The 22,951-nt window shown below is 45.5% G+C and overlaps 1 pseudogene; it reads left to right on the top strand.

The window, feature by feature from the left end:
• LOC123097095 (RNA-binding protein pno1-like) overlaps nt 1–22,671 on the top strand; it is a 64,538-nt pseudogene extending 41,867 nt beyond the window's left edge.
• The last annotated feature ends 280 nt before the right edge of the window (nt 22,672–22,951 follow it).

Below are 22,951 nucleotides of genomic sequence, written 5' to 3'. Positions count from 1 at the left end.
CCGAAGCACCGTCATGATCACCATCGTCACCGGCGCGACACCTTCATCTCCATCGTAGCATCGTTGTCGTCTCGCCAACTTATTGCTTTTACGACTATCGCTACCGCTTAGTGATAAAGTAAAACTATTACATGGCGATTGCATCTCATACAATAAAGCGACAACCATATGGCTCCTGCCAGTTGCCGATAACTCGGTTACAAAACATGATCATCTCATACAACACATTATATCACATCATGTCTTGACCATATCACATCACAACATGCCCTGCAAAAACAAGTTAGACGTCCTCTACTTTGTTGTTGCATATTTTACGTGGCTGCTACGGGCTTAGCAAGAACCGTTCTTACCTACGCATCAAAACCACAATGATAGTTTGTCAAGTTGGTGCTGTTTTAACCTTCGCAAGGACCGGGCGTAGCCACACTCGGTTCAACTAAAGTGAGAGAGACAGACACTCGCCGGTCACCTTTAAGCAACGAGTGCTCGCAACGGTGAAACCAGTCTCGCGTAAGCGTACGCGTAATGCCGGTCCGGGCCGCTTCATCTCACAATACCGCTGAACCAAAGTATGACATGCTGGTAAGCAGTATGACTTATATCGCCCACAACTCACTTGTGTTCTACTCGTGCATTGTTGGGAATCGTAGCATAATTTAAAATTTTCCTACGCTCACCAAGATGCATCTATGGAGTCTACTAGCAACGAGGGGAAAGGAGTGCATCTACATACCCTTGTAGATCGCGAGCGGAAGCGTTCCAATGAACGTGGATGACGGAGTCGTACTCGCCGTGATCCAAATCACCGATGACCGAGTGCCGAACGGACGGCACCTCCGCGTTCAACACACGTACGGTGCAGCGACGTCTCCTCCTTCTTGATCCAGCAAGGGGGAAGGAGAGGTTGATGGAGATCCAGCAGCACGACGGCGTGGTGGTGGATGTAGCGGGTCTCCGGCAGGGCTTCACCAAGCTTCTGCGAGAGAGAGAGAGAGGTGTTGCAGGGGAGGAGGGAGGCGCCCAAAGGCTGTAGGTTGCTGCCCTCCCTCCCCCCCCCACTATTTATAGGACCCCTGGGGGGGCGCCAGCCCTTGGGAGATCAGATCTCCAAGGGGGGCGGCGGCCAAGTGGGGGGGAAGGGGTGCCTTGCCCCCCAAGGCAAGGGGGAAGCTCCCCCCTAGGGTTCCCAACCCTAGGCGCATGGGGGGAGGCCCAAGGGGGGCGCCCCAGCCCACTAAGGGCTGGTTCCCTTCCACTTTCAGCCCACGGGGCCCTCCGGGGTAGGTGGCCCCACCCGGTGGACCCCTGGGACCCTTCCGGTGGTCCCGGTACAATACCGGTAACCCCCGAAACTTTCCCGGTGGCCGAAACTTGACTTCCTATATATAATTCTTCACCTCCGGACCATTCCGGAACCTCTCGTGATGTCCGGGATCTCATCCGAGACTCCGAACAACTTTCGGGTTTCCGCATACATATATCTCTACAACCCTAGCGTCACCGGACCTTAAGTGTGTAGACCCTACGGGTTCGGGAGACATGCAGACATGACCGAGACGCCTCTCCGGTCAATAACTAACAGCGGGATCTGGATACCCATGTTGGCTCCCACATGTTCCACGATGATCTCATCGGATGAACCACGATGTCGAGGATTCAGTCAATCCCGTATGCAATTCCCTTTGTCAATCGGTATGTTACTTGCCCGAGATTCGATCGTCGGTATCCCAATACCTTGTTCAATCTCGTTACCGGCAAGTCTCTTTACTCGTACCGCAATGCATGATCCCGTGACTAACGCCTTAGTCACATTGAGCTCATTATGATGATGCATTACCGAGTGGGCCCAGAGATACCTCTCCGTCACACGGAGTGACAAATCCCAGTCTCGATCCATGCCAACCCAACAGACACTTTCGGAGATACCCGTAGTGCACCTTTATAGTCACCCAGTTACGTTGTGATGTTTGGCACACCCAAAGCACTCTTACGGTATCCGGGAGTTGCACGATCTCATGGTCTAAGGAAAAGATACTTGACACTGGAAAAGCTCTAGCAAACGAAACTACACGATCTTTTATGCTATGCTTAGGATTGGGTCTTGTCCATCACATCATTCTCCTAATGATGTGATCCCGTTATCAATGACATCCAATGTCCATAGTCAGGAAACCATGACTATCTGTTGATCAACGAGCTAGTCAACTAGAGGCTTACTAGGGACAGGTTGTGGTCTATGTATTCACACATGTATTACGATTTCCGGACAATACAATTATAGCATGAATAATAGACAATTACCATGAACAAAGAAATATAATAATAACCATTTATTATTGCCTCTAGGGCATATTTCCAATAGTCTCCCACTTGCACTAGAGTCAATAATCTAGTTCACATCACCATGTGATTAACACTCACTGGTCACATCACCATGTGACCAACATCTAAAGAGTTTACTAGAGTCAACAATCTAGTTCACATCACTATGTGATTATCACTCAATGTGTTCTGGTTTGGTCATGTTATGCTTGTGAGAGAGGTTATTAGTCAACGGGTCTGAACCTTTCAGAATTGTGTGCTTTACGAATATCTATGTCATCTTTGTGGATGCTACCACGCGCTATTTGGAGCCATTTTAAATAATTGCTCTACTATACGAATCCGGTTTACTACTCAGAGTCATCCGGATTAGTGTCACAGTTCGCATCGACGTAACCCTTTACGACGAACTCCTTTCCACCTCCATAATCGAGAAAATTCCTTAATCCACTAGGTACTAAGGATAAGTTCGACCGCTGTCATGAGATCCTTTCCCGGATCACCATTGTACCCTCTTGACCAACTCATGGCAAGGCACACTACATGTGCGGTACACAGCATAGCATACTATAGAGCCTACGTCTAAAGCATAGGGGACGACCTTCGTCCTTTCTCTATCTTCTGCTGTGGTCAGGTCTTGAGTCTCACTCAATACTCACACCTTGTAACACAGCCAAGAACTCCTTCTTTGCTGATCTATTTTGAACTCTTTCAAAATCATGTCACAATACCGCTGAACCAAAGTATGACATGCTGGTAAGCAGTATGACTTATATCGCCCACAACTCACTTGTGTTCTACTCGTGCATAGCATCAACGCACAAAACCAGGCTCTGATGCCACTGTTGGGGAACGTAGTAATTTCAAAAATATTCCTACGCACACGCAAGATCATGGTGATGCATAGCAACGAGAGGGGAGAGTGTTGTCCACGTACCCTCGTAGACCGACAGGGGAAGCGTTGTCACAACGCGGTTGATGTAGTCGTACGTCTTCACGATCCGACCGATCAAGTACCGAACGTACGGCACCTCCGAGTTCTACACACGTTCAGCTCGATGACGTCCCTCGAACTCCGATCCAGCCGAGTGTTGAGGCAGAGTTTCGTCAGCACGACGGCGTGGTGACGATGATGATGTTCCACCGACGCAGGGCTTCGCCTAAGCTCCGCAACGGTATTATCGAGGTGTAATATGGTGGAAGGGGGCACCGCACACGGCTAAGAGATCTCAAGGATCAATTGTTGTGTCTCTGGGGTGCCCCCTGCCCCCGTATATAAAGGAGCAAGGGGGAGGCAGCCGGCCAAGGGGAGAGGCGCGCCATAGGGGGGAGTCCTACTCCCACCGGGAGTAGGACTCCTCCTTTCCTTGTGGGAGTAGGAGAAGGGAAGGGGGAAGGAGAAAGAAGGAAGGGTGCGCCCCCCTTCCCTAGTCCAATTCGGACCAGACCATGGGGAGGGGTGCGGCCACCTTTTGAGGCCTTTCTCTCCTTTCCCGTATGGCCCATTAAGGCCCAATACAAATCCCGTAACTCTCCGGTACTCTGAAAAATACCCGAATCACTCGGAACCTTTCCGAAGTCCGAATATAGTCGTCCAATATATCGATCTTTACGTCTCGACCATTTTGAGACTTCTCGTCATATCCCCGATCTCATCCGGGACTCCGAACTCCTTCGGTACATCAAAACTCAATAAAACTGTCATCGTAACGTTAAGCGTGCGGACCCTACGGGTTCGAGAACTATGTAGACATGACCGAGACACGTCTCCGGTCAATAACCAATAGCGGGACCTGGATGCCCATATTGGCTCCCACATATTCTACGAAGATCTTTATCGGTCAGACCGCATAACAACATACGTTGTTCCCTTTGTCACCGGTATGTTACTTGCCCGAGATTTGATCGTCGGTATCTCGATACCTAGTTCAATCTCGTTATCGGCAAGTCTCTTTACTTGTTCCGTAATACATCATCCCGCAACTAACTCATTAGTCACAATGCTTGCAAGGCTTATAGTGATGTGCATTACCGAGTGGGCCCAGAGATACCTCTCCGACAATTGGAGTGACAAATCCTAATCTCGAAATACGCCAACCCAACAAGTACCTTTGAAGACACCTGTAGAGCACCTTTATAATCACCCATTTACGTTGTGACGTTTGGTAGCACACAAAGTGTTCCTCCGGTAAACGGGAGTTGCATAATCTCATAGTCATAGAAACATGTATAAGTCATGAAGAAAGCAATAGCAACATACTAAACGATCGAGTGCTAAGCTAACGGAATGGGTCAAGTCAATCACGTCATTTTCCTAATGAGGTGATCTCGTTAATCAAATGACAACTTATGTCTATGGCTAGTAAACATAACCATCTTTGATTAACGAGCTAGTCAAGTAGAGGCATACTAGTGACACTCTGTTTGTCTATATATTCACACATGTATTATGTTTCCGGTTAATACAATTCTAGCATGAATAATAAACATTTATCATGATACAAGGAAATAAATAATACTTTATTATTGCCTCTAGGGCATATTTCCTTCAGGAGGACCCCCTCAACTGGCTCAACCAGTGCGACCAGTTCTTCCGCGGGCAGCGCACACTCGCTTCGGAGCGGACCTGGCTTGCCTCTTATCACCTCCGCGGCACGGCACAGACGTGGTACTATGCTCTCGAGCAGGACGAGGGTGCCATGCCTACTTGGGAGCGCTTCCACGAGCTCTACCTCCTCCGCTTTGGGCCCCCGGTTCGCGGGAGCCGCCTGTCGGAGCTCGGCCGCCTTCCCTTCACCTCTACGGTGCAGGACTTCGCCGACCGCTTCCAGGCCTTGGCGTGCCATGCATCGGGCGTGACGGCGCAGCAGCGCGCCGACCTCTTTGTTGGTGGCCTTCCGGATCACATTCGCGTCGACGTGGAGCTTCGCGGCCCTCAGGATCTCCAGACGGCCATGTATTACGCCTGGGCCTTCGAGGCTCGCGCCTAGGCCATGCTGCCGGCTACCCCGGCCCGAGGAGGCCGGCAGACCAGCCGCCCGCCACCTGCACCAGGCCGGCCGCCCCTGGCCACACCGGCACCCACTACCTCGGCCACGACGCGCCCCTTTCGGCGTCTTTCTCCGGTGGAGCAGATGGAGCGGCAGCGCCAGGGCCTCTGCTTTAACTGTGACGAGCCCTATACGCCGACCCATGTGTGCCCACGCCTCTTCTACTTGGAGACGGTCGATTTCACCGAGGAGGACGCTTTGGCCGATGAGGCCGCGGCACTACCACCCCCAGCGGCGGCTGAGGGCGCACCCGCGGCTGCCCCGGCGACGGCCCTCGTGGTCTCTCTCCACGCGCTGGCCGGGATCCGTGACGAGCGGACCATGCTCTTGCCGGTGACGATCCACGGCGTGCTCTTGGTGGCCTTGGTGGATACAGGCTCCACCCATAACTTCCTACCCGCGGCTACCATGCGTCGCTTAGCGCTTCAGCCGACGGGCGGGGAGCAACTTCGGGTTACGGTGGCCAACGGCGATCGCCTCCGGTGCCATGGCCTCGCACGGGACGTACCCATCACCATCGGCGGGGAACACTTCTCCATCACCTGTGAGGGCTTCGACTTGGGCTGCTTCGACTTCATCCTTGGTGTCGACTTCCTGCGGACACTCGGTCCCATTCTTTGGGACTTCGACGCGCTGACGATGACCTTCTGGCGCCTGGGCCGCCGCATTCGGTGGGACGGCATTGGGGGCGCCACGCCCGTACCACCTCAGCTTCAGCTGGCCGCGGCCACCTCTGAGGTCGAGCATCCGCTCTTGGAGAACCTTCTGCAGCAACACGGCGACCTCTTCACTGAGCCACAGGGTCTTCCGCCCACCTGCACATATGATCACCGTATACATCTCTTGCCAGGCTCCGCACCGGTGGCGGTGCGTCCTTACCGTTACCCGCAGCTGCAGAAGGATGAGTTGGAGCGGCAGTGTGCGCTCATGCTCGCGGCAGGCATCATCCGGATCTCCACCTCGCCGTTTACCGCGCCAGTGCTTCTTGTCCGCAAGTCGGACGGCACGTGGCGTTTCTGCATCGACTGCCATGCCCTTAATGCTGTTACGCTTAAGGACAAGTTCCCTATTCCGGTGGTTGATGAGCTCCTGGATGAGCTACACGGGGCGCGCTTCTTCACCAAGCTCGATCTCCGGTCGGGGTACCACCAGGTGCGCATGCACCCAGATGACATCGCCAAGACGGCGTTTGGGACTCACCATGGCCACTTCGAGTTCTTGGTGATGCCCTTCGGCCTCACCAACGCCCCGGCGACCTTCCAGGCCCTGATGAATGACGTCCTCCAGCCCTACTTACGTCGGTTTGTGCTCGTTTTCTTTGATGATATTCTGATCTACAGCGCCTCTTGGGCAGAGCACCTCCAGCACGTCGCCATCGTCTTCAACGAGCTTCGGGCGCACCATCTTCATCTTAAGCGCTCAAAGTGCTCGTTCGGGACGCCTTCCGTCGCCTACCTCGGCCATGTCATCTCGGCCGACGGGGTGGCTATGGACGCCGACAAGGTGGCGGCCGTTGCAGCCTGGCCGACGCTGCACTCACCGCGGGCTCTTCGCGGTTTTCTCGGCCTCGCCGGATACTACCGAAAGTTCATTCGGGAGTTCGGCCTCATTGCGTCGCCACTCACGCGGTTGTTGCACCACGACGCCTTCGCCTGGGACGAGGAGGCGACAGCAGCATTCGAGGCCCTCAAGGGGGCCCTCACGACGGGGCCCGTTCTTCAGATGCCGAATTTTGACCGCCCCTTCGTGGTGGACTGTGACGCCTCGGGTGCGGGGTTCGGCGCCGTGCTTCATTAGGGTGATGGTCCTCTCGCCTTCTTCAGCCGGCCCTTCGCTCCGCGCCATCTTAAGCTCGCGGCGTACGGGCGGGAGCTCATTGGCTTGGTGCAGGCCGTGCGCCATTGGCGGCCCTATCTGTGGGGCCGGTCTTTCCAGATTCACACGGACCACTACAGTCTCAAGTTCTTGCTGGACCAGAGGCTCTTGACCGTGTCGCAGCACCAGTGGATTAGCAAGCTCTTTGGCTTCAACTTCTCCGTCGAGTACCGCCCGGGTCGTCTTAATACTGTGGCCGACGCCTTGTCGCGCCGCGACGCCGACCTCGACTCCACCGTCGGCGCCGCCGAGGGGACGGCGCTGTGCATCCGCTCCGGGCCCACCTTCGGCCTCTTCGCCGAGATTCGCCGGGCGACGGCGACCGCTGCCGACGCGGTCCTCCTTCGGCAGCAGCTGGCTACCGGCGACCTGGAGGAGCCTTGGCGCTTCACGGACGGCCTGCTCCTCCATGGGCGCCGCATTTTTGTTCCGGCACATGATGATCTTCGTCACCAGGTCCTGTTGCTGGCCCACTCGACTGGTCATGAGGGTGTGCAGAAAACCCTCCATCGTCTATGCGCCGACTTCTACATTCCTGGCGATCGTGCCTTAGTCCGTGACTGGGTGCGATCTTGCATGACATGCCAGCGCAACAAGACGGAGACATTACAGCCGGCTGGTCTGCTTCAGCCTTTGGACGTGCCATCTCAGGTCTGGGCAGATATCTCCATGGACTTCATCGAGGGCCTTCCCAAGGTGGGCGGCAAATCAGTCATTCTCACTGTGGTCGACCGCTTCTCCAAGTATGCCCACTTCATCACGCTGGGGCATCCATATACTGCCGCATCCGTGGCCCGTGCCTTCTTCGAGGGTATCATTCGTCTTCACGGGTTCCCCTCTTCGATCGTCAGTGATCGGGACCCGGTGCTCACAGACCATGTTTGGCGTGACCTCTTCAGGATGGCGGGCGTCAAGCTCCGCCTAAGCACGGCCTTCCACCCACAGACGGATGGCCAATCCGAGGTGGTTAACAAGGTGATTGCCATGTATTTGCGCTGTGTTACAGGTGATCGCCCTCGGGCTTGGGTGGATTGGCTCGCGTGGGCGGAGTACTGCTACAACACCTCCTATCACTCCGCCCTGCGTGCTACACCATTTGAGGTGGTCTACGGTCGGCCGCCTCCGCCTATCTTGCCGGTGGACCCGGCGACGGCGCGGACGGAGGCCGCCGGAGAGCTTATTCGCACCCGTGATGAGATGCTCGCTGAGGTCTGTCAGCGTCTCCTCCAGGCCTAGCAGCTGGCCAAGCATTACTACGACGGCAACCATCGCGAGGCAGAGTTCGCGGTGGGTGATTGGGTGTGGCTGCGTCTTCTCCACCGCTCTACGCAGTCACTCGACCAGCGCGTGAAGCGCAAGCTCGGCCCTCACTACGCCGGGCCCTTCGCCGTCTTGGAGCGCATTGGGCAGGTGGCCTATCGCCTTCAGCTTCCGGCCGGTGCTCGCATCCACGACATTTTCCATGTGGGGCTGCTCAAGCCTTTTCGTGGAGAGCCACCGACCGCTCCACCTGCGCTTCCTCCGACTGCCGACGGACGTCTTCTTCCGGAGCCAGAGAAGGTGTTGCGGGCGCAGCTCCGTCGCGGGGTGTGGTTCGTTCTGATCCAGTGGGCGGGCCTTCCGGAGGAGGAGGCTACTTGGGAGCAGCGTGACGACTTCCGCCAACACTATCCAGACTTTTAGCTCGAGGACGAGCTGTTTGCGCAGGCGGGGAGAGATGTTATGACCGGTTTAGCTTATAACCGGAGGAGGCCCACCGGGCAGTAGTTAGGGGCTTGGCCCACAAGTTATCTTAGGTTAATTATTATGCAAGTTATCTAGGTTATAAGTATAGGCTGTAAGACTCTTTTCGGAATTAAGCAATAAAGATATTTTCTATCCCTATTGCCCGGCTCCTCTGCTCCCAGAGGAGCCGGAACCCTAGCCGCCGCCAGCCCTAACCGCCGCCGCCCTCCTCTTCCCTCGCGACGGCGCCGACGCGACGGAGCGCGCGCCCTCGCCCCCAACCTCCGCGGTTCTGCCCTATAACCTAAGGAGTAGAGACGGTAGGAACCCTAGTCCTAGCATTGGTCATGCTAAGAAGCTTTGGGGAGCTGCAATACCAGTTAAGATGACGATTCTTCATTGTGGCAACTCTTGCATAATAAATTTCCCTCCTCTCTAAACGTGGCCAAACGGACATGAACCTACGGCTGAGAGGCGATTACTTCTTCATGCAGCCGAGTTGCAGCCTGCAATCCAAACTGAGGATGGGTTTCTGGAGTTAGATCACCCTCACAAGATCTCAACCCTTTCGCCCACCCATCATAGCACGTGTGTCGCCCAGGCCATAAGGGGCGCCCTGGAAGACTAGGGCATAATCCGATGAATCTCCAGGGTAGTTCCTTTAGTTTGAGTATGGGTACTCTTTGCAAGTCACGTCACTATAATATTGAACTGTTTATCCTTTAAGCCTACTAGGTTCTGGGGCCACCACTTTTGAACCACCCACGGCTGTGTCACCTTGGCCTTCCTTCTACGTATAGCTTGCCATTCCTCCATGTGGCTCACAATGGACATCATTATCCCATATGCTTCCGCAATTTGCTTTCCCTCTCTCGTGCCATTCCTCACCATCCACAACGCATACAGTCACCAAATTGGTGTCGTTTCGCATTCTTACTCAAATTGGTGTGCTTTCGCACGCAATGACCAATTGGCATGCTACTTGGTCTGAATCTGTTTCTTCCACTTTATATTACGTTTTCCTAGTTCATTCATGTCTGTTGTTGGTTTTTGTTCGTTGTTTCTCACGTAGCATTTCAATAACTTTTCTCCTGGTTCCTGTTTCTCAGGCAACAATTTCAAGCACGAGAAAAACCTTCTATTGGGGCAACAAACAGTTTTGAGAAAGATTGAAGAAAGTTTGAAAGTATTAAACTCAAAATTGTCTATGTTTCTATTTCCAAGTCAACAAAATAGTTTTAAACCTAAAAAAAATTTCAATTTCGAAAAATATTCTACGATTCAAATTTTGTTCAAAAAATTTCATAGAAAATCCAAGATTCAAATTTTGTTCTAACATTCTAAAGTTGTTCATGGATTCAAAATGTCCTTGGAATTCAAATATATGTTCAGGGCACTCAAAAATATGTTCTAGCATTCCAATTTTGTTCTAAAATTCGAAAAATGTTCTCGGATTCAAAACATGTTCTTGCAATTCAAAAATATGTTCATTGCACTCAATAATATGTTCAAGCATTCAAAATTTTCTCTAAAAATCCAAACATATTATTGGAATTCAAAAAAATGTTCAAGGCGTTCAAAATATATTCAAGCATTCCAGTTTTGTTCTAACCTTTAAAAATTGTTCTTGTAATTCAAAATATGATCAATTCATTCAATATATGTTCAAGGCATTCAAAATATGCTCTACAATTCAAATTTTGTTCTACTTTCAAAAATATGTTATAGGATTCTAGAAATGTTTTAGTTATTCAATGTTTGAAAATATGTGGGAGGCGTTCAAAAATATGTTCTAGAATTCAAATTTTATTCTAAAATTCAGAAAATGTTTTTGGAATTCAGGAAATGTTCTTCCAATTCAAAACATGTTCAAGCCATTCAAAGAATGCTCTACTATTCAAATTTGGTTCTAAAATACAAAAACTGTTTGTGGATACAAAAACTATTCAAAGCATTTGAAATATGTACTAGGACTCAAAATTTGTTCAAAATAATTAGAATTGTGTTCTGTAATCCAAATTATAAATTTTAAATAAGTTTTTGGAATTTGAAATATGTTGTAGGCTTTCATTTGTTCTAAAATCAAAAAATGTTCTTTAAATTAAAAATGTTCAAGGCGTCCAAAATAACTTTCTAGGATTTAAATAATGTTCTTCCATATAATAAAATATTCAAAATAATTCAAAATATGCTCTACATTTCAAATTTTGTTCTAAAATTCAAAAAAATGGTTTTTGAATTCAAAATATGTTCAAGGAATTAAAACATTTGTTTGAGGATCCCCGTTTTTTTGTAAAATAAAAATTGTTCTTGAGAATGTTCAGGGCATTCAAAATATGTTTATAGGATTCAAAAAAGTTCTTGAAATTCAAAAAAAAATCAAATATTTCAAAATATGCTCTATAATTCAAATTGTGTTCTACTCCCTCCGTTCCTAAATATAGGGTGTATAGTTTTTGGCACGGAAATTAAAGAACACATATAGAGGGAAAATTTCACAAGTTTTGGACGAGATTACACCTGACTAATTGACATGAGAAAATAGGCGAGCTTGCCAGATATAAGGAAATGTAATCAAATCCCTAAAAAAATTTATCCAAACGAGTGGTGCAATGCAATACACCATATATTTCGGACTTTTTCTCAAAAATCTATACACCTTATATCAAGGAACGGAGGGAGTAATATTCAAAACATGTTTCTGGAATGCAAAAAATGTTCTAGGATTGCATTTTTGTTCTGAAGTAAAAAAACAATGTTCTTGAAATTTAAAAAAATTGGATTCAAACAATGTTCAAGGTGTTTAAAATATGTTTTTGGATTAAAATAAGATTAAAAAATAAATTTTAAATTCCATTTAATCAGTTTGTTGGATTGCACAATGTTCTAGTACTGAAAGTGTGTTCCATGATTCAAAAAAAGTAGAAAAACCATTTATCCCACACTGTTCCTAAGGCGCTGCTTGAAATATTGTTAGTACTTAGGTTCCATATACATTCCATTAGTACTCATCTTATACGAAAATTATCATCGTGTTGTTGAAAGATAGTTAGGCATGAACAATTTTTAATACAGATGAAAAAATATAAAAATTTCTGAACACACAGATAAAAACACATGAACTTTCAAAATATATTGTTCAGAAGAAAATGTTTGTTTGTGAAGCAATATTGTAGTGTGAGGCACACAGGAAAGCAACGAGAAAACGAACATAGAGCCAGATTAGTGGCATGAGCGAGCAACAACTCTCATGTTTGGTGAGGTTCCTAGTTTTTTCGCTTGGTGATTTACTATTGTCAAGAACACAAGCCCTTGTTATGCAGTGTCCAGCACCATGATGCAGTGCAGCAGTGCGTCTTGATCCCATTCAATAAGAGAGTGTTGGTACCCATTATCAGCAAGGACGCCAAAGTAAGCATCTATGAATCTTTAGTACAACCTGAATGGCATAAAAATTAAAGTGTACAAAGAAAGCGCCATTGCAGTTTGCATGCTAATTAGCTTTCTCACATCCAATTCTAAAACCAGCAGCATCGCTTGAGTCTCAGCAACAGAAAGATATAATTGTATAAGCGCATGTAGAAACGACACGTCAACTGAATATTAGACACATCCATGATAGTCAATGATGTACCGACCAACCCATCAATCTCTGACAAAATGATGAACCTTTCAGATTGTGTAGGCCCCACAAAATTGTCCCAAAGATGAAGATACATACAGCCTGGTCATTTCTTTTAGGAGCATACAAACTGATCATTAATGCACAAGGCAATGGAACATACATTAAAAAAACCTTAAAAAGTAACTCTCTTGTTTGGTGAGAAGAAGGAGCATTTTATCAAGATGATGTGAACTTAAAAATTAGCAACAATGAAAAATGACCTGTACTTAAATTTGAACAAAAGTGCAGAACTAGTGCATGAAAGAAGACACCTAGATAAAGCTATACACCTAGTTCAAGACAAACAAAACATTAAGCACCACAACTTAATAAGAGTTATACCCATTGCTACTCTAACTTATGCCCAAAACGAAATGAAAAGCACAGCTAAAACAGTTGAAGTAGAAGCACTATAAGTTTTAGTACCACAATATCACTATATGAAAACACTAGAACTAACAATTCTACTATATGAAAGCACCATACATGAAACAATTGAACAACAAGCATTACGCATTTTAGCACCAAATTCCAATACTTGTACAAGCATGAGACCTACAAAACTGAAGCGCACGACAATATATGTACCAGTATGACAAAGTATCATTTGTGTGCAGTTTGCAAACAAGAACTAGCATTCTTTGAACGCTAAATATTTAAACAAGTTTGAATACATGATTTATGTCAATTTTATGTTGAGATTTACTGATTTACATCGGAGCAAAACATTCATGAGGGTGATTCAACTCCCTAATAAGTTTCATTGGAAACAAATATGAGTGCGCCGATCCATAATATGTACTGCTGAAAATGAGACAAGTAACTTTAGTTAGGTACTAGCTGTCACTACAACACAGTTCAACAAGAACGCAGATGTTTAATTTCCAGCTAACACTGTATTACAAATCATATTGTTTTTCCCCAAAAGAAGAAAAGAATTGATTAAATATTGAACAACCCAGCGTATAAGCAATTTGCAAAGCTAAAACATGAGTTGAAGATAATGAAAGACTGTTTCAACATTTTACCTCACCATATAGGATTCAAAATCAACATCTCATCTGTTAGATCTGAATCGGACATGCACATATGATGGAAAACATCATAGGACGGATGGATAGCATTGGGATGGATCCCAAAAAAAGAAGAGAATGAGCATCACCCTAGAGTGGCACCAACGGCTCTCACGAACCAATAGCAGCTATCACAAATCATCAGCAATATCAGTTGTGATTAACATGCCCCACATGATCTGCAATTATACAAGGATAAATAATCTATCATTTCCCTTAAGAGAGGAAACATGGGACCACTGGGTAGAAAAGAATCACCACTCCATTTGGAACCCTCAAAGTGCTAGTTATCGACCAGAGGGGGGTGAATGAGATATTTTTATGGAAGTCTTCAAAACAAGCAATGTCTTCGAAGACGCGGAGCAAAACAGAAGAAAAGCTACTCTAAGCATGCAATCAATTAGAAGCTAAAGACATTAGCACTAGAAACACCAGGAAAGCTAAGTAGTAGTAAATATAAAACAGGTTAACGTACAAGCAAACAACCTTCAGAAGTGTGCGGACTTCGTGCATGCTCTTCCTGAGATTCGACATCACCAATGCTCTCGACTTTCTTTGTATTGATGAGGTGCACGTGGATTCATTTGAGATCAAGGATATGAAGACACTCCGAGGAGAGCATCTGTCGCACGCTATCGTGGAAAGGAGGCAAGACCAAATGCACCATGGAGAAGTCAACCCTAACACCATAGTTATCACCAACGCGAAGATCCATATACTTAGGTCCTATGTTGGGATCAAGTCTGCTCGAGGGATGGTGTGCAGCCTCATCCTAGGGTCCCCTGCCAGCAAGACCCACTCTAAGATGAGGGCTATATCTGCTAGCATGGCTGGAAGGTACTGTATTAGAGAACTTTATTTGCTATTGTACTTATGAATAACATAGTTGGATCTTGATGAGATCTGCTATGATATATCCCTTCCTTGTTGTGTGCAAACTTCGTAATTGTCATCGCATCAATATTAATTACTTGAATTAACTATCAGATTCACTATTTAAGTAGGAAGTTTTGCTCCCTCCCTTCTGGTTTATAATACCCATTGGTATACTTAGATCGTCAATTTGATGAACATAATTTTTTTTGCGAGAAAATTTGATGAACATAATACAAGTTATAATTAGAAGAAAGAAATACCATTACAAATATCTTTGGAATATGAATTTAATGATACACTTTTTGTGACATATAATTCATATACATCGTTGATTGGCGAAAAGGTGAAAGTTCAAAGAACTAAGGCACGGCCTCTGTTCCTGCATGAATAATTACTAGATCGGGATCGCGCCTTGGCGCGAGGGTGCCGGTCCCAACGTGTTGGTCAAGCAGGTAATACTAAGTCAGTAGTAATCCAAGTTTAGCATATGCATTCATATAAGATAATAACAATAAAGTGAAGAAAAAACATTCAATTGTGATAGAGTGAGACATAGTGGTGGTCAATATCGGCATAGATAGAAAGCACGCCTTGGCGCGCGTTGCCCAGTCCAGGCACGAAATCCAACACAAAAGGCAATGCATCAAACATAAGTAAACATTGCTGAGTAGACCAATATGATTGAAATGCATCAAAGTATTTCACAGAGATCTCATCATAAAAGGCTATAATTAATTTGCCCAGATTTCATCATAAAAAATCGCAACTCCATACAGCTATATCTGATTTGCTGAAATTCGAACCTATTCAACCAACATGTTTTCTCTTTGTACCATACCGACCATGGTGGCCATCGACAACAGCCCCTTTCTCCCATTGTCATGGCCATGGCATGTGCTAAAAAAGCTCTTTCAATAGTAGTTGCCTAAAGTGTCATGCAAAAGCTTGTAAAAAAGCCACCATCACAAGTTGTATGCAAATATGTGGAGCAAAAAGATCATGTTTAGTCAGAACATTGCATCTTTGACATCATCAGCACATGATCCTTTTTTTGCATTATCCTTCATACCATACTCAAATATCATGTACTGATACAATCATAATACAGATAAGGAGACATTCAAAATTAATTTTAACAACGGGAAGTTTGGTGCCGCACAAACGCGTGTGCATAAATCAATAAAACAGGAATGGTAAACACATAACACACATTTCAAGCCACATGGTGCAATAAGTACGGAGTCCTTCCATAGAGAGCCTTCCCAATGCATCCATACAACCAAGCACAATGTTTTGCTTGTTTGTAACCAAAATGATGTGACCCTGGGAAAATAAGTTCCAAACGAACATCAGAGAAGCGCATACAACATAGAGCAGCAGATAAGAATACCAAGCATCACATAAACACACCAGATGGGTAGACTGCCTCGCCCACCAGCACCTAGTCTAGAGCTTGGGCCCTTTGTTTGGAAAGTGCAGTTCCTCTTCTTCCACTGCTGTTTAATTTCTTTTGCTTCAAGGACAAAGAATACCAGTGGATTCAACAACAAACACACGGGTTATAGAAATGAAAGCACCTCAGATCAGCATCCATCTCCTCATCCAAGACATTGTGATCAACAACCTAGGCTACAGTCTTCTGGAAGACTCATTGTGTTGTGACATATACATATAGCTGGTAGATACTACTTTAACTGGAAGCTAGACCTACAGTCGTCTGCTCTCTCTGAGTTTAAAGTAGCATGGCTCAAGTCATGTAAGGCAAACAACACATCAGTTAAAAGATATTAGGAACAGGGACTCGAGTGTAGTTTAAACTGAAACAACTGTATTCCGCTTCTAGCTCGCTGAAAATACATAACTGCGCTTGTCCCCCAACTCATTTTGTGGTAACAGATTATTGATTCTAAGCTCACTTTGTGATAACATATCACCATATGGATGATTTTAGTTATTAAAACACGACTCTTGTGTTTCGCGGGTAAGCTGTAAGGTTGTTGATTTGGTCTAATAGCATAAACATATGATGATCGTATGCAGAGAACAAATTTAGAAAGAAGCAAAAAAACTCAGCAGAACACACGCTACGGAACCTTTCAAGCAATTTGTTGATATTCCCATTTGCTCGAAGGTGATTAAAAACTAAACCTATGGATATGCTATTGAGAAACTTAAAAAGGGAATGCACTCACAGGGGCTTGGGAGCATTGGTGTGACGAAAGGTCTGTGTCCTAGAGGTGCATAAATGGATGGATAGAAAGAGTCACAGGAAAGAAAAAAGAAACTCAACTTATAAGAATGGAATGACTATGCACAACAACAACAAAATAGAAATAACCAACATATGTTTGCAGCAAATCAAGTATGCCAAGTCCAAAATGATGTCTATGCCAACAAATAGTACAGAATAGCCAAGTAAAAACAGATAGCTTCCCTACAAAGACGAAAATTGTGTATTTAACCATTTTAAACCATCACAAAGATTCTTGGTTGTAAGCCATGTTTTTAAATATAATTAAGCTTAGAACCAAACCAGAACTGGTTAGCCATGAGGTGTGTTTCCCAGTGCAATCCGCAAAGTTAAAATGATACAACGTACAACATAGCCAGAGGAAACTTATACCAAAAGCAAGGGACTGTTGTTGCGCAAGATAACTGATCTGTGCAAATTCACTATAGAGCATAAGATGAAGAGGAGCAGGCCAAACTTATATGTTTCAGATCCCGAGATCCGAATATAAACTATATGTTGTTACTCGTCAATAGCTATTTAAGAAAACGTAAAACAGGGAATGTGCAGCCTTCCTACATTTATATATAGTAAACAAAACTAAACAGAACATGCAGCAGTAAAATCTAGAGAACACGGTATTTATAAAAAAATAAACTAAAACATAAGTAAACAGAGTAAACAAAACTAAACAGAATCGACTTCATATGTTGTAGCAATTGACATTTTCACTGCCCATTCACCCGGAAGAACACACATTTTTTTCCACACGATAGCAGGCAAGTGTGAAAACGAACAACAATGTATCCATTCATTTCACGGGCTCATAATAGTAGCAAGCAAGAACAAAAACCACAAATGCATGAGCTATTAAATCAATAGTGGGACATGCTCATGGTATAGGTTAGCAGGTAAGAACAACAACCAGTAACAATGCATTAGCTGTTAAATAAACAGTAGAAAAGGTACAAGAAGCGACGACCAACGACTAACTGAAGGCTTGCCGTCAGATCCCGGGCGCGCTGCAGCAGGACAAACGTGGTCAGGCAGTACATCACTAGGATGAGAAGGAGCATGGAGGTGAAGAAAGGAAACGCGGGAAAGAGCACCTGAGGCAAGGCGAGCAGCCTAGAGGCGAGCATTGCACCTCCAAATCTTGTTGAGCGTCGGGGACGACGGTCTGGCGCTCCTCTAGCAAATGTCAGCGCCTCCAGGCAGAGCTGCTACTCGTCCCGGTAATGAACACCCGATGGAGGATCAGGAGGAGTGACGGGGCTCCTGCGAGTGGGTGGTGGTGGAGGCGGCCAGAGTTGACCGGGGGCGGTGACCTCTCTCACGAGGGCCGGCGGCGAGCCGCGCTCCTCCTGATGAGCACCAAGGGGGCGTGGAGTAGGAGATGACGCGAGGGCGAGTAGTGGCGGCGGCGCGGCAGGATGCGTATCAAGCCTAACAAATGGAACACGACTTAGAAAAACTCATCACATACAGTAGTCGTTGTAGGTACATAGCTACATGATCAGTGGGATCACAAAATGAAACAAATGTATTTACCCTTTTCCTTTATTCGCGCACTCACCTACAATAAACTCCATTGAAATCCTTTAAAGCATCCAATTGCTGCAATAGACCAAGAGGAAATAGTCAAATTAACTCACCCACTCAAGGGGCAAGAGAGGTGGTGCGCTGGCCAGCACCCTCTTCCAGCTAAATGCAATGCCTACAAAGCAATGTAAACCCTTCTAAAAATAAGGAACTGGTACATCTCAAGATCGACTACAAGAATCTTGTTAATCCATGACAGGTTCAATCTGTCATGGACCAATACAAAACCGTCATGAAGGGAGGGCCATGACGGATTTAGAATCCGTCATGTATATCGCGTCATAATTTGACAACTGTACCACCATGACAGCTCCTGATCGTCACCGATCTGTCCCAAGCCCACCCAGGCCCGGTCCTTTGTGACAGACTAGTCCGTCATGCATTGACATGCCATTGTACCAATATGGACCTGACGTGGCATCTACATGGCACCATCATGGATTTTACGTGGCATCTCAAGTAGCCTTTGGCCCAATTATGTATGGCGGTTTTGCCCATTTATTTTAACCCAACCCATGATATTCATCCAAACAGCTATGGCACGACACATTACACAATCAAACAAGTTTTCACAACGTAATTAATTTCCACTGAATAGACCATATTTTGGCCCATTTCATAGATTTCTATTCAATTGTTTCACTGAGTAAATGCCTTTTAAAATGTGCCCCAGAACACATCCAACATCAGTTCACATGCTCTCAATAACAATTACAATAGATTACATCAACAAATAAACAATATTGTACAGACCCTCTTAATCATCAACTTCACCTCTATAGCTCAAACTTCCTTTGCGGCTCTCACCGAAGGAAACCTGTAACAAACAATATGCTTCTATTACATAATGGAAAGTGGATTACAACAACAACAATAGTGGTTATTATCATCTGAACCATCATTTTTTTCCAGGTGATTTGAACGTCACTCATGAGGAATAGGTAAACCAATATAGTACAGTATCAAGAACAGCCAAGTGGACACTATGTTACAAAAAAATATTTTACGGTGAATCTAATGAAACTAATTCTATGGTATAGACGTTCCTATAAACTTGGTCAAATTCAGCTAATTTGGAATTGAGGAAGCAGATTATAAATGGTAGAGAAAGGAAATAATCCCAAAGTACAGCATGAGTACTAGAAATAGCAAACAAGAACTTTGGACACCACTTAGGAAATCAGAACAAACATTAAAAATAATGCACTAATATATACACTTTGCATCAATAAAGAAATATGTCTGACAAGGAACACTGTTTCCACAATACAGTTAGAGAAAATGCTACTGTGGAACTTAAAACGACATCCAGTAACACATAAAGTGTAACTCTCTTTTCTTGACATATAAAGAAACCTTCTGGAAGTGGTTGAAACGCTACTACAGTCCCTTTTTTTAGCCAGTAAGAAGAGGTACTATTGTCCTTCTCGTTTGGTTCTAGAAAGATACAAAAATGCACAGCAGATATGATTTTGCACTCTGGAGTACATAAGTCAAAAACAACGGCATCACTAACAAACAATATCCATGATGCGGAGAACTACAAATTTAATTTGTTACATGGCTTATCTAATTAGTTAATGGTTATTAAGGTACACGCCGAATCAAAACACATGAACACCAGGAGATGGTTGCATCAAAACAGATAAGCAAATAGATTCATTATATTCAACATAGCAATTGATATGCAAAGACTTAGATAACAAAATTTGAGTTTAATATAGCAACCTATCAGCCAGAAATGTTACATTCGCCAAAAAAATCCCGTCCACCGGCTACAGAACTAAAACCTGAGAAATGACAAAGTGTTAGGCAACAGTGCATGAAGTTCAGTACAAAATGGCTAACAGAGGTCAGAGATGTTGCGAACATGAGACTTGCTAAGATAAGTATGATAACAAAATAATTTATCATACTTTTCCAGTTTCAAGATCAATCTTTCACAGAGATAACTGTTGAACATAACAGATGGAGATACATATACTTGGTGATTATGAGAATCGGTTAACAATACAAGAAGAAAGAAACACACACAACATTTAGCATAAAAGAATTATCCATTAATCATCCTTTTGGGGTCCAAGATCATGTTACAGGTTCTCAAAATAACTCAGAATAGTTGCCACTTGAGAGTCATGATTACCAACAACAGTCAACTAAAACTACATCTACTTGATTGCCACTGTCATTTAAATCAAACCAAGCAGGGGAGGGAGGCAGAGGTAGCAGTGCTCACCGGATAGGTTTGTAGGCAATGCAGCGGTCGCAATGCAGTTCAGACAACATCGTCGCGTAACAGAGGAGGTTGCCACAAGATGCACACCATGCCGGAGACGTGGAAGAGGGGTTTGGGGTCGTCGCCGTCCAGCCCAACGCGCGCGAGCACCATCCAAGAGGCAGAGAGGGAGCGAGATGTACAACGGAGAGGAGCCATCGAAGACGCGTCCGCGACAGACACGACCCCGCAGCCAAAAACCTAGCCACTAGCATACAAATGTTAAGGCATAATCATCCAAATAAGTGTAGTGCATACAAATGTTAAGTAGACAAGTGCATACAGAAGCCACTCTATCTTACCATCATATTGATATAGATCCAGCAAGCCATTGATTAAAAAGGCATAATCATCTAAAAATCCTGGTGCATTTGCTAGGCCATTGCATAACTATGAAGCAGCCTTTTTGAGCTTGCATCATAGAGTTTTTCCTTTATAAAGTTTGTTGCCTTTTCTGCAACTTGAAGATATTCTACTGGCTGCAAAAATATCCAGAAATATGGATGGTCAAGGAACAGATTTACATGACACAAATAAACACATTGATGTAAAGCAGGTGAAGACAAAAATCTAGTAATTTTTGTATGACTTTCTAATATAAAAGACTAGGAAAATCTCCTACATTCATTCAATGTTCAAAAGAGACAAAAAATCTAGCCCACGGCTTCCTCCACGACACATGAAGGGGAGATAGCCTTTTAGACACACAACATTGTGGTGTTCGCGTTAACATAATGGATAGTTCATTTTAACAATTTTAAACAAATGCAGGGGCCTGCATTCCCAGAACTTGTGTACAAAACAACTTGGCAAGAAGAATGAGCACAACAAACTACATAGTACAGACCTGCCATGGCTCTCCAGTGTTTATGGTGTGGTTAGAACTTATAACTAGTCAAAAGAGTAAATAGGTGCCACGAATATCTGAACTTATCAGTTTGAAAACTGTTCCAATTTGTTACTTTCACCCATTATTTTTCATCTGATTTCAACTGCACATAGTTCAGTTTATTAGATGACTATAATGCTTGATAGGTGCTGAAATTGAACAGATGAACAATTCAATACTAAGGATAACTCTAGTATACTATATCCATATATCTGATTATAGCACGAATAATTCAGCAACAAGAGATAAAATAGAATAAGAACAGGATGCCATAGAGGAGGGAGGGAGAGGTACAAGTGCTCATGTTCGTAGGCGATGCAGTGGTCGCAGTGTTGATCGGCCATCGTCGTCGCGCGATAGAGCGGGTTGCCACGGGATGCATGGCAGTGACGAAGATGTGGCAGAGGAGGTCGGGGTCGCCGCCGTCCAGCTGTCAGGCCTGAACCTGCAAGTGTCGATAAGATTCAGTTATCCAACGGCTGAGATGCCTCCTCGCCTTACCGCTTCGTCGAGAGCCGTTGATTTACTAAATGTACCGTTATACAGTAGTTACTGTTACTTTTCACCTTGTCGGTCACTTTCGCCTATATAACCAGCCGGGATGTGGCTGGCGTGACCTATCTTTCTTTCCAGAACTCGCCTCGATGGCTTACGGGATACTCCAAAGTTAAATCAATAGCAAATACATCCAGATCTGAGAACTCCCCTATCCCAAATTCCCTTGATTTGCTTGCTAAATTCGTATAGGTCTAGATCGGTCTTGACAAATGGTATCATGAGCCATAGTTCTTCGGCAGAAACACGCTCCGATGGGGAAACTTTTTCTAGATCGGTGGTTCCCACCCTTCTTCATGAGCAACGATGGCGGTAGGCTTTTTTGGCGGCGTTGGTGGCGGGGAGCGGTTGGTTGGTGCTGGCGGCAGCGAGAATTCGGGCACAGATCAGCCGAGCGGAAACGGTTGTTCGAGCACATTGCTCGAGCGGTAAAATTCTATGTTCCAGCGTTGATCTGTGTGCTAGGGAGGCGTGGATCGCGGCGGCGGCAGGATTCGAGGTTTGGGAAGGGTTCCTGGTGATCCAGAGGTAAAATTCGGTACCCACACCTCGGATCAAGGAGATGGGGCGAGCCAAGGCTATCGATGATGCACATCTGCAAGAGATGCTGGCAATTCGTGACGATTTTGCAGTTTTACAGAAGGATAGCATGGAGATGCAAGCTCAGGTCTCCAAGTTGCAAGACGAGGTGCATTCCATAGGCTCTAAGCAAGGAGAAATTGCAAAAACAGTGGGCACAGTGGAAAAAGTGGTCTTGGATCTTGGTAAGCAGTTATCTGCCATTAGTAATGTTCTGACATCTCTGGTGAAAT

The sequence above is a fragment of the Triticum aestivum genome, chromosome 4D (genome assembly GCF_018294505.1).
Source record: "Triticum aestivum cultivar Chinese Spring chromosome 4D, IWGSC CS RefSeq v2.1, whole genome shotgun sequence".
In the NCBI taxonomy this organism is placed as follows: Eukaryota; Viridiplantae; Streptophyta; class Magnoliopsida; order Poales; family Poaceae; genus Triticum; species Triticum aestivum.
The sequence above is the reverse complement of the archived record's forward strand: the minus strand, read 5'-3'. Positions and strand labels throughout refer to the sequence as shown.